Source organism: Leuciscus leuciscus (assembly GCF_965113295.1).
Source record: "Leuciscus leuciscus genome assembly, chromosome: 16".
Taxonomy (NCBI): Eukaryota; Metazoa; Chordata; class Actinopteri; order Cypriniformes; family Leuciscidae; genus Leuciscus; species Leuciscus leuciscus.
The window spans coordinates 34031483-34044172 of record NC_138740.1 but is presented as its reverse complement, the minus strand read 5'-3'; the positions used below and the strand labels follow the sequence as shown (position 1 = coordinate 34044172).

At 40.1% G+C, this 12690-nt stretch overlaps 1 protein-coding gene across 9 annotated transcripts in view; it reads left to right on the top strand.

Moving 5' to 3' along the window:
• The first annotated feature begins 339 nt into the window (after window positions 1-339).
• add1 (adducin 1 (alpha)) overlaps window positions 340-12690 on the top strand; it is a 47147-nt gene continuing 34796 nt past the window's right edge. For all 9 annotated transcript variants that reach the window (XM_082142132.1, XM_082142130.1, XM_082142135.1 and 6 more), the window contains exon 1: window positions 340-498. The gene's annotated coding sequence lies outside the window, so the exon portion shown is untranslated. The remainder of the gene's footprint in view (window positions 499-12690) is intronic.

The following is a 12690-nucleotide window of genomic DNA, read 5'->3' as shown; positions in this document are numbered from 1 at the left end:
CTGGAAGCTTCAGTACCAAGAAAAATTCCTTGTGGGTGCAAGCACACTTGGCAATAAAGCTCTTTCTGATTCTGATTCTGATTCTGATGCTTAGTTTAAAAAAAAAACACTAATTTACTGGAAAACATATAGCCTAGGCTACACATACCCCACCCAGTAGTCTCTCACAAAACAACAGATCATTACACACGCCGAGCTCACTGTTTTTAATGGACGGACAGGCCCCGCCCATCATGTATGTGGGCGGCTCACTTCAAAGGCTCTGGCTCTGTTTTGAGTTGTGGGCGGAACGTCGTGTGACGCTGACCAATCAGAAGCCTCTTCTCCTCCGCGAGTCCACAGCGCCGCGCCCCAGTCTGTGAGACGCGCACCGACAGAAACAAACGGTTGCAGAAAGAAACAGTGGACACAATCCCACTAACGGAGACAAACATCAAGCTCCCCGCCCGTCCCCGAGTCGCTGTGGATTCCAGCCGCACATTTAAACCCAAAAATCGCGTAAGTTTGTTTTCTACTTTCCTTTCACTCTGGATTATTCTCACCAGGGTTTTAGTCGCGCGGCCTCAGCGTTAGCGAGCGAGCTAGTGGCGTTAACGCTCGCTTTCTGCAGGACGAACTCGTTTGTCGTATATGTTCCGATATTTCTTTTGATTTAGAGGTCACGTGAGCGTTTTCTGCCACAATCGGGACTCTCGGTAACGTGTATTATGTTGTAGAAAGAGGAGAGCGTAGTCGCGCGCGTGCACCGGACAGGGCCACTGCAACTCTGCACGCGCACAAATGAAAATACTTAAAAGTCTTTGTCACTTTTAAAGTTGGAAATATTGTGTGTTCTGCAAAATGTGGTAATCCCTGTTGCACGTATTTGACATTAGACAGAATGTCGATAACGCATCTGATTTTCCTTGGTTTTAAAGTGATATTGGTTATGTTTATCTACAATATTAATATGCAAAATTCATGCCATACGTTTTGTTTTATTTTTTATTCCTTTGTGAAATTAAAATGTGCACTTTCAACTCGGAAGGGACACTAAGTGGCCATCCAGACCGTGTCTGGCTGATATATCAGTTTATCATGGGTTAATCACGAATTATTATTATCATAAGGCGTCTTGTGTGTTGTGGGATGTGTGTGTATTTGTGCTGGTCACAGATCGGGCTCATGTTTGTGTCACTGGTGTTTCTGACAGTCTGTCAGTCAGAGAAAGAGAGACTGAAGCGTCTGTCTGCTGATTTGTAGCATAAGGGCATTGCAGATCTTTCTAGTAGCTTATTGCTTGAATACAACCGTGGCAATATCAATATGATACATAAGGCCAATAAAGTTACTATTGATCATGATCAAAAGAATTGTTCTGCCAATTAATGATGATATTATGCTCTTTTGAGTATTACCTTTCATGCAGTGTGTTATAAAGCTGTTTGTGACTGTAAAAGGTCTGCAAAGTTTTAAAGATAATAATAGTGCACGGCAAATATAGTTATTGTCTTCTAAAAGAAAGAATCGATTCTAAACTGCCGAAACGAGTCAGTAATTCCAGTCTAACTCATTCCAAATCTAAGTATGTTTGTAACAAATTTGCATAATGCAAGCCTATGGTTTTCATTGGCTGAACAGAGCCGCTGTTTTCTGCTGACAAAGCAAATCCACTTTGGGATTGATACAGTAAAACCCACGCCATCGTTACTGTTCGTGTCACTGTGTATATCATTAACTGAGAGTCAGATATGATAATGAGTGTTTAGTTTCTGACCAATCACAGCACACTGGGCCGTCTGACCAATCAGAGCAGAACGGCTCTCAGAGAGGCGGGGTTTAGAGAAACTGAATCTTCAAAGAAATCGTTTCAGAGTACGAGATATGAGGTGATGTGCAAAATTAAAATTGAAACGAAATTTTATGTGAAATGAAAGTGTTTTATCAATATGGCCTTGTATGCATGATAAACCTGTTGTAGGAGACAAAATTAGGAACCTTAAAAATAGAATAATTTGGGCACTTTAATGTAGAATGGGCGCTCACAGGTGTGAGTGTTTACATATTACAATGGTTTTGAACGTGGCTCATTCAATCAGGAGTTTAGTGTTGAAGTGGTCCGTTTTTATCAGCTTTTTCAAAAACAGTGCGATGGTGAAACCCGAGATTGAGACGCTCGTTCTCTCGCCCGTGACCCTCTAGAGGGACGGAAATGTGTTTCTCATTTTCATCTCACGTTGTTTAACTTTTTCCCCTCTTCCTCTCTCCTCCCTTTTGGTTGCTCAAATTTTCATATGTGTAATGCTTGTTGCTTTAAACAGGAAACAGTTTGTGTAGCGTGTGCAGCTGTTTGTGTAGCGTGTGCAGCTGTTTGCTGAGCGTTTGTTTTGCACAGTATAAAAACTACATCTGCTGTAAAACACGGCGCTCTTCCAAAGCCTAAACCTCCATGGGCAGCATTTTAAAGCACAATCCCGACACAAAGGCTATTTGAAATGTTTGCAGAGTGATTATGCTGCTTTTTTGGGGGCCAAATTATCAGGCAGAATTGCATACTTGAGAGAGAAAAAAATCCCATAATGCATTGTGACAAACTGTGAAATCCATCCATGGTGGACAAAGAGAAATGTTGATGATCAAAATACTTATAATTCATTCAATAGCAAAATAAGTATTCCTTATAAGCAGATAAATACAAGTATAATAGCCTATATTGTCAATATGTGGAGTGTGAAGGATGTAAGTAGACAGCAAGGCATCTCACTAGTTACTGGAACAGAGTCCATATGTTTATGATTGATAATTCAGCACTATTTGGGGGATTTTCAATGTGTTTAGAATATTTTATCAGGTATAAAGCTGTATTTTATTTTAGCAGTCCAGTGGTGTTATTTGAAATATTTGCATCGCTTAAGGAATATTGTTTGTAGGGGTCCATCTCTCAGTGTTTGGTGAATGTGAGGCATGTAGTTCATGTGCAGTATTCAGATCTACTGGCCCACGGACACATTTAGACCCACCGTGTGCCAGGAATAATGCAGACGACCAGTGCCATGGCATTCCTCAAACACACACACACACACCAAGTGATTTGTTTGAGATGTTTAACAGCTGGTGTGTGGTTACAGTTTTCAGGCAAACTTTGTTAATGTACAGATTTCAGATAACATTTCAGGGCAAGTTAGGGTAATTCCCAGCTCTCTTTAGTTTATATATATATATATATACACACACACACACACACACACACACACACACACACACACACACACACACACACACACACACACACACACACACACACACACACACACACTGCACTGTATATGATAAAAATATTAAACTCTTTTCATGTTAGGGATGCACAATGTATCGGCCACCATTTCGGTATCGCTCAATGTTCATTTTTGATGTTAAAGTAGCAGTGCTTCGCCCTCTGAGAATATAGTTCCCAGTATGTATACGGTTAGAAGATGTCTGTGTCTCATGTGACCTTATTTGTACACGTAAAGCTGAAGTTTTTTAATTTACTGAAGGCTACAAATTGTATTATATTAATTCTCAACATGTACACATTCATTATTAATCTTGTGCCTAACATGATGAAAACGGCTTTGTTAATGTTTATTGTCCCCTCACAATGACTAAACTAATTATTAAATTATGCGTAACGTTACATAGGCCTATTTTCAGTTCAAAATGGCGAAATTAGACAAAAGTATATTCGTTTGCCTGATTATTTTTGTCATTAGTTTTACATTTATGACCTAAAAAAACTGTCAAGTATGTTTAGTTTAGCTACTTACATCTCATCTCGCACTTGACCGTAAACTGAAGCGTCTGTCGCTCTGTGAACATAAATCCCGCCTACTTTGATTTGATTGGTCATCTCAAGTGTTCTGACATTGACGAGCAGTGACAGACCAATGAGGCTCAGATGAACACACACACACACACACACACACACACACACCCTGTCCTCTGTTTCTGACGTGCGCTCTGCTCGGCGCCGCTGCGGATTAAAGATGAAGAACGCGCTGAATCTGAAAACAAGACTGAAGTGAACACTATTTCAGTTAGCCCGTCGGGCAGGCCGGTTATGCATTTTGGTAGCCTGACTCGAGAAAACACATTAGCCCCGGCCCCCGGGACGTCGGGCTAGCGATTTTGCGAGCCCTGCCGATATATTAAAGTTGATAAATAATAGATAATTTCCTTCAGCTGAGACGCTTCAGATGCGCACTGTTCACCATGATGGTTTTGAATTGCTTGAAATATGATTGGAATGTGCAGCTCAAGTCTGTCATATCGGCTACATACAATTATAACGAGAACATCATCATAATTGGGTACTTGGGACATGGATTTTGATGGTGAGACGTTTTTGTAATCAGGCTCTCAAAAATTATATAAAAATACAACGGTTATTGGCTTTCAAATATAAAGAATTATCGGTATCTGACAAAATGTTCATATCGGTGCATCCCTATTTCAGGTCTATTTATTTAGGAAGTAGGAAGGTAACAATCATATAATCCTAATAGCACATTTTCCCTTAATTGGCTCCAATCTGAAGAGTTTTGGCTGGTGAATAATATAAAGAATAGGCCTAAGCATTTAAGCATTGAAGTGTGGCTTGTAGGTGGTAGTTTTGCTTATACTACGGGGCTGTTGAATGCTTGATTCTGATTGGCTGATGAGCATTTTTAGGTGTTCAATTATTTTGCTGCTAAGGTTCTTCTTACAGCCTACAACAGCAAAATAAACCAAAACCCACAAAGACATTGACCAAGCAAATAACTGACTGTAGAACTGGAAATCTTCACGTTTTGAATCTACGTAACGTCACTCTCCAAACATTATGATCACACCCACATAAACCCTCAGCCAGCAACTCAATCCCACACACACACACACACACACACACACACACGCAGTCACATGATCACTGATCCACACCCTCCCTCACATCTGTGAAGTGTTACGGGTGAGATAATTCACACACACTTCTCTTCTGGAAACTAGGTCAATAAGGAAGTTCCTCATGAGTCGGTGATAAGACGCAAATTCATGCAGTTTAAAGAAAGATTCAACACTTTAACGAAGTCACAGAAGGTCTATCAGATCCTAGATTTGATCCGTTGAGTGATGTTTGATTTTTAATTTTGGTGTTTTATTGTGTGCTTGTTTGTTTACACGCCCATTTCTTGAGTCTTTTTCCAAATCTGAGGTGTGAACGACCAGTGATAAACGGGGGTTTCGTGACACTTTAAACCAGGGGTATTCAATTAAAGTAAAGGTCAGTTCACTATATTTCCCTGCCAGCGGAGGTCCGGGCAATGCTTTTCTGGAACAGTTATACATTTCCATCGAGGCAGTCGTAGTACTTTGTTAAAAGAAAAAAAGAAAATAATCTTGGGCCTAGAGAGCCAAAACAATGATGTCTAAGAATTTTTTAACCAAAAAAAGTAAATATTTGATATTTATAAAAAGATTAGATCAGATGTTGCTGAGTTGCCGTTGCTATCTCTAAATAATTGTCCAAATTCTAACATTGTTTATCATGAAATGCTCTTTATATGTAGCCTGGAAATCCAGACCTAAATCTAAAAGATGAGTCGACTAATGAGAATCGGCCAGCTCGAAGGGCGGCACCAAGCATGCGTTTGAAAATCTCACTGCACGCAATTGGATAACACTACGACCAATCACAACAAGCCCCATACGCTTAGCTACCAGCGAGCTAACTGGTAGATTAGACTCTTGCGGTATCCGGTCGGCAAAACAGCAAAAACGTCCTTCTTGCAAAGGAAGGATTCGAGCGGCGTCTTCTGTTCCTGTTTTAGATAAAAAGCCAAGTCTAACTCGTTCATTGTAGCGGCCAAAGCCGTTTCAAACAACTGGTGTTCATCCATAGGCATCTTGCAATGTTTACTAATGACTTTAACGTCAAAGCGCTGTCGTCATCTCGCCTCTGGCCCGCCTATATCAGATAACCCGATGTGATTGGTGCAGCTCAGATCGAGGGGCATATTTAATGAGCATCATTACTCGACACCAGAGGAACTCGCTGAGCAAATTCAACTTGTGCTCTCGCGAGAACTCTGGATTACCAGGGTACTTTATATGCTAATAAATAGCCGAATGCTAAATGTATGGGGGAAAAACGTCACACGTTAACTCATCTCAAACCTGGTTTAGTCAAACAGTCTTCTGTATGACGGATACAAATAATTGTATTACCTGCATTCTCGTTTTAGCGAAGGTATCTATTTTGCTGCTCACCGTGTTTCTGCTACTGTTGTTAAAACAACCGTGTCGTCTGCAGCTCTTAATGTGGTGCTTTTTTATCGGGAGAAAACGCTTCGGGCTTGAATTAAGCACTTTTATTTTTGGCTCTAGAAAAAAATATTATAGATATAGCTCTGAAAGATCATTAGCATAAACAACCCCGAGCGCTTGTGGTGTGAACCGCTCTGTTGTTTTGCACTTTAATCTGTAGAAACGGGAAAACGGCACAATTATGTCCCTCGGTCCGGATGGACCCAAGCCGTGCCGGTTAAACTATGGTAGTGCGGTAGTTGCTGGCCTGCATTTTATTTTTAATATGCTCTAATAATGTGAATCTGGCGGGCACTAAATCATGAGGGATTTAACCTGCAATCTTAAACAGTGCCTTCTGCAACTACGAGATTTTATTGTGTAGTTCAGACCTCTGAGAACCTCACGACTTGAATGTTTTCTGTCTCTCTCATGCTGTCTTTCTCTCTTCATATGAAAGACACACACTTCCTCCAACTCGGCAGGTGTTCCAGTGTTTTCATGCATTTATAAGCTGATCGCTTGGTTTGTTTGGCTGCTTTGAGTCACGACAGACTCTCTCTGATCGCCTGCTGTCCGGTTTAACGTCGGCCAGGGAATCTGGAGCTGGGTTTTGGCCCGTTCGGATGGGTTTTGGCCTTCATTTGAGCCGGCTGGTGGGCTGAAATGGATTTGACTGCCATTTAGAAACTGTCAAGACGCCATTATTACTGCAGGAAATTCATGCAGCGAGATCTGCCTCATTTACAATGGTTTTACAGGACTTTCAAGTTTTCTCCTCCATGGAATTTGTTCAGACAAATTCAATGATTTCAATGTTGTTGACTCGGTAATGAAACTTTCCAGATGTTTCCAGAGTGCAATCTTAAAATGTAGCCAGAGGGGAAACCGAATGATGAAATGACCACGGGGTGCTGATAGGCCGTAAAGACTCAAAGATAATAGAACTGTAAATCATCCAAAGCATCCAGGAGTGAGCTGTGCAAAGTGTTTCAGTGAGTGGGCAGAAGACAGGACAGGAGTGACCGTATACTATTACATAATCCTACAGGTTTCCATGGAAATGTGTTTTGTTCCCATAGCGACTACATTCATGCCTACACATCTCTGTGCTCTTAAAACCATACGCAAGCTTAACATAACGCTATAATATACATCTCTGAGCTAGAAACATCACTTCTGTGTGATATGATGATCATTTTGCTGTTAAATGAGCTCGGAAAAATGCATATTATGGCACATTTCCAGGCAAAAGAATATTCTAACAGAAACTATTCTTTTAACCGATCCATTTACTATCAACATGTGAAATGATCCAGGTATTGGAAAGAAACAGGCTTGTTTACATTTGACGAGATTCTAATCTGCATAACAAACTCACGGTGGAAGTTGCACATATGTAACAGTGCATGCACAAAATGTTAAATATCCCCCAAAAAATATGACATTTTAACCTTTAATAAAGAAAATTTTTTATTAAAATAACCGTGTGATTCAGGTTTTAGGAAGTGTTGTATGCATGTTTTTTCTAAGGGTGCTCCACGTGATCGGGTGTCAATCGATATTGGCCGATAGTAGCTTTATATACAGTAGTTAGTTTGGTGGTCTCTATAAAGGCCTATCAGATGACGCGAGACCATTTTTCAGTGTGCAGAGAAAATTTCTTTTACAATACTGCTTCTGGTAATCTGTGATCGGCCCCAAAAACACTGATCCGAGCACCTAGGCTATAGTTTCTTGTGTGGAAAGTCAGATTTGACCAGATAATAGAGGATAATAACATTTATCCAGGAGTGTAGAGATCGGGAGCGCTTGAAAGCAGGCGTCTCCGTCCATCATCAGTGGATATATTAGAGGTCAGCTGATATACGCCTGCTTTCAAACGCTTTCGTGTGAATCTGTGTAAGCGCCCGGTGAAGAAAACTTGTTTTAAGCGTTGATCATTGTTGGCAATCACAAACGTATATGTTGAGTAGGGCTGCACAATATATTGAAATTATATCGCAAATGTATTCGCGATATGCATATCGCAACGGCTTGCAATAACTGTGGTCATGAACAAAAGACAAAGAGAAAATCACTCGCTGCTCTTGGCTGAATAACTTTTGTAGCTTTAATAAGAATCAGTATTTAATTCATACAGTGAAAACTAAGCAGTGTTTTATTTTTACATTTGATTATTCAGTTTCCTGAACCCCGTGGTTTACACTGATGTTAAAATAACACTTCTGATACTACAGTAAAACACTGATGTTCACTTTCAGAAGTTTAGGGATGTTTTCTTGTCACAAAAAGAATGTGAAACACGTATGTTGGTTATATCATTTTAAATATATTTTAAAGATAATTTAAGTTTATTTTACACACTTGAAGCATTATCGTATCGAATATCGCATTATTTAATGAGCTCTGTGATCAGGAGTAAACGCTGCTCCATCTGAAAGCACTGAGAGTTTGAGTCGCTTATAACGTCAGTTTGAAAAAGCAACACGCGTCAAACATCTTTCCAAACATAAGTATTTATGAACCTCTTGTCCAACAAAAGACATCTTTTTTTTTTTTATTCTTAGCAAAAAACACTTAGTTCTTTCAAAAATATATGTGCTCATTAATGTATAATTACTTCTTTCAAGTAATAAAGTATTCTCGTAAGTTTATAATCTGCCATTGAAAGTACATACGGGTGAGGGGTTCGAATGCCGGTCGCCATGTTGCCCCTCCATCTTGAAACTACATTAGCCAAAGAGGGACATACCTGTAAATTCAAGCTTCGCCTTTCGCGCTTTACACTCAGTGACACAGAGACGAATGCGAGGGGGAGATTACTCGCGACTGCCGGCAGATTTGAAAGATTGCTGATGGAGGATCACGCCTATTTTCGAGGACATGTAGCAGAGTCACCAAGGAAGCGAAAGAGAGAATTAAAACGTCAACGCGACAGGCAGATCAGCAAGACCAAAGTCAATACTGGAGTAACTTTTCCCAGATGGAAAGAGCTCATGAGGAGCAAAGATTTTGAAACGGACACCGAAGTTGCCTGCTTTCTTCTCGGCAGGTAATCCAGCCTATTTGTGTAAATTCGAAGTTTTATAGTTGCTTGTCTAACCATAGCATGGTTGTGCATAACGCCAGAACGACCTCTAGTATAACTTGCGTTACTTTTCCTCGCGTTAATGGTGAAAAAGTATTGTTTACCTTGTAACATAAATCTGTGCTGCGACGGATCACAGGTGATAGTTTTAAAGGCGCAATTGGACGAATTCGAACTGGAAGCCATGTTAATCTTGGAATAATACGGCCACCGTAGGAGTTAAAACGCCCTCGAAATTGAAAGGAAAAGAAACTAATATTCACTGGGTAGTCATATACAATTTCACCGCTAGATGGGGGAAAATATCACACAGTGTAGCTTTAAAAATCAATCAAAGCGTTTCAATCTCTGGCTTTCAGATGGAGCAGCATTTACTGCTGGTCACAGAGCCGTACTTCACTGACAAGCTGCACATAAAATAATCGCAGCCTTTGCCAAACCGTGTTCGGTTTCATTTCGATTAATCGTGCAGCCCTAATTTCAACTGCTAGCTGTCAATCTTACACACTGCACCTTCAATAAACTCTGTCTCCTGAGCAGAACAAACACAGTCCTGCAGTCCGCCAGTGTTGTTTTGGTTGAGCACTCGCGCGTGCCTGTAGACCGAACACGTAATATGCATGTGCATGGCATCACCGATTTCACAAAATGTTTTTGTGGTTTGTAGACGAAAAGTGTCGTTTTCAAAAACATTCATTTTACTTCGGCTTGGTGTGTCACAGCCTTTATATTTATCGGAAGGATGACGGGACAACAATTGTGTCTGGACAGATTCTTATTGTACTGTGTTTCATTTAGGGATAAAAGCTTTGTTCGGTCCTAAAGGGTCACTGCATTTGTCTGCAACTAATGCCTAAAATCAATCAAAAGCACAACGGAAAAACCAATCGCTGTTGGCTGTGTACTCTGGGAAATACTGGAACAAATCGGTTGGATTTTCATGGAAAGTTTGGTGTTGAAAGTCACAGGATATTATCAGAAGTCCAAGATAAGGAGAGTGTTTTGGTTACAGAGGCAGGAGTGGTTTCCATTTTCCAATCATTGTCTGTTCTCTGTGAGGGGTGTCATTGTATTTCCTTTCTCAACAGGAAGAGAAAGACAACATGCAGGAGAACTAGCGCTCTTTTATTCTCGGATGACTTTTAATTTGTGCTCAAATCCCAGTGTTTATTCAGAATTCTGCGTGAAGAGGCGTCTATATCTGAACACGTCCGAGGCCTTTATGTGATTGCGCTGGAAACTAAAGCGTCTCTCGGTGTCTGTGCAGTTACCAAGGAGAGGAACACAGAAGGGCTGCGCTGTAATTCACATCGTGAAAGAGAGTGGGAGGAAACTCTGGAGAGATGGAGACAGAGAGAGATGCACGGGTGTATTAAGCACTAATTCTAAAGGACGTTTGTTTTTCACATTTGAGTCGAGGTTCGCTGTAAATGCTGCTCCACACGGACTCGTCTCTGAGATTGAGTCACGTGCAACACGCGCAGGCCATCTTCTCAAACTTGTAATGAGAAGCGATTATAAACCAGCTGTTGTCAACAAAAGTGAAGCTTTTAAGTGCTTTAAGTGCTCCCTGTGGTTTTTGCAGAAAAATAAACGCTCAACTGAAACTTAGACAGCCATAAATAATAGGGCTGTAATCAACCAAAGAAAATCTTGGTAGACTGAAGTCCTGAAATTTTCGACTAAAAATGACGTTAGGAAAAAAAAAATGTTAAATGAATTAGCTGTGCACTGTGCGCAGTACTTGGTAGCCTTGTTGTCCGCCTAAATTAATTATAAATAAACATAAAAAACTAGTGGACTATTTGCAGTATATTAAATAGTTTTTGACCTAATTATTTTGCACTGAAATGAGTCTGACACACGAGTCTGTCGGCTCTGGCAGCGTTGCATCACGTGCATCTGCACAATATCAGAGCCTATGATTTCCGAAAATAGTACTAGTGATATCATCACAAGAACTTTTGAGGAATATGCATATGCAACATAATTTAGACAATTGTTTTTGTCACATGTATTATAATAACTGACAGACATACTATCATTTCAGCCATTTCAGACTGAACATAGGAGCTCAGCTGAGACACGAATAGACTATTAACTTAAACTATTAAACGTTAATATTAACTATTAACTTGACATGGTAGAAGAGGACTGACTGAATTAAACGCTCTCACAATTAAATAAATAATATTCAGCAAACCTTCTAGTAGCTTACTTTCTTCAATCTGTCTCTCTTCTCCAGTGGGTTGGGCTAATTCAAAAGAAGTGAAAGCAAGGGGGGTGTTCTGAAGACAAACTGTTACCTGTGAAACAGGGGTGCTCGGAAAACACCCCCATTAGCAATTAGTGCTTTCCACCTGATGAAATGAACGCCGCAAAAAATCGACCAATCAGAATTTTGGTCGAGCCAGAACGTATCGACCAATAATCGACTGGGAGATTACAGCCCTAATAAATAATAGTATTGATTACACTTGTACTGTAAAATAAAATCTTAAATTCTCTTTTTTTATTTTACAGTGAAATGTTACAATAGTAACATTTCTTATTTTGTTTAATATTTTTAATAGTAATAATAATAATTGTGCAGCCCTACTAACAACCACAGCAGTTTATCGCATTTCATCTGAAAAATCATGGTTCACTTTCTCTTTTTTTTTTTACAGTGAAATATTACAGCAGGAACATTTCTTATTGTTTCATATATTTAATAAGACGTTTGCAGCCCTGCAAACAAAGAACAGCAAAACCTGGAGTTTTTAAATCACATTTTAAATCAAATTTTTTTTCCAAATCATTTTGCAGCCCTAACACACCTTTTCTTCATCCTGTCACTTTATATCATACCTGTCAACACTCCCGTTTTTCCCGGGTTTCTCCCATTTTTTTTTTTTAGCCCTATCTCCCGGACCCCTCCCGGTTTGTTATTTCTCCCGGGAAACTCGCGTAATTTGCATGGCCCAAACTCCTTTATGAATAATCGGACCAATATGTTTGTCTAATGTTGAGCAGTTGCCAGATCTTGTATTAAATGCATTATATTCACACAATCCACAAACCATATACAATTTCAACCCGTTTGTCACCTCAACCTGGCAACCTATAACCCAGTTGCGCAGTCGCGGAAAGTTTAACCTGAAAGTGAGCCGATACGATAGACATGGCAGGTGAAGGCGGTGTCCCCGCAAAGAAACCGAAGTACAGCTGTAAATTTCAACAATGTTGGACGCAACAATTTACGTGCATGTATAAATAATACACTTAACACGTGCAGTACACTTAACAGCATGAGCCTA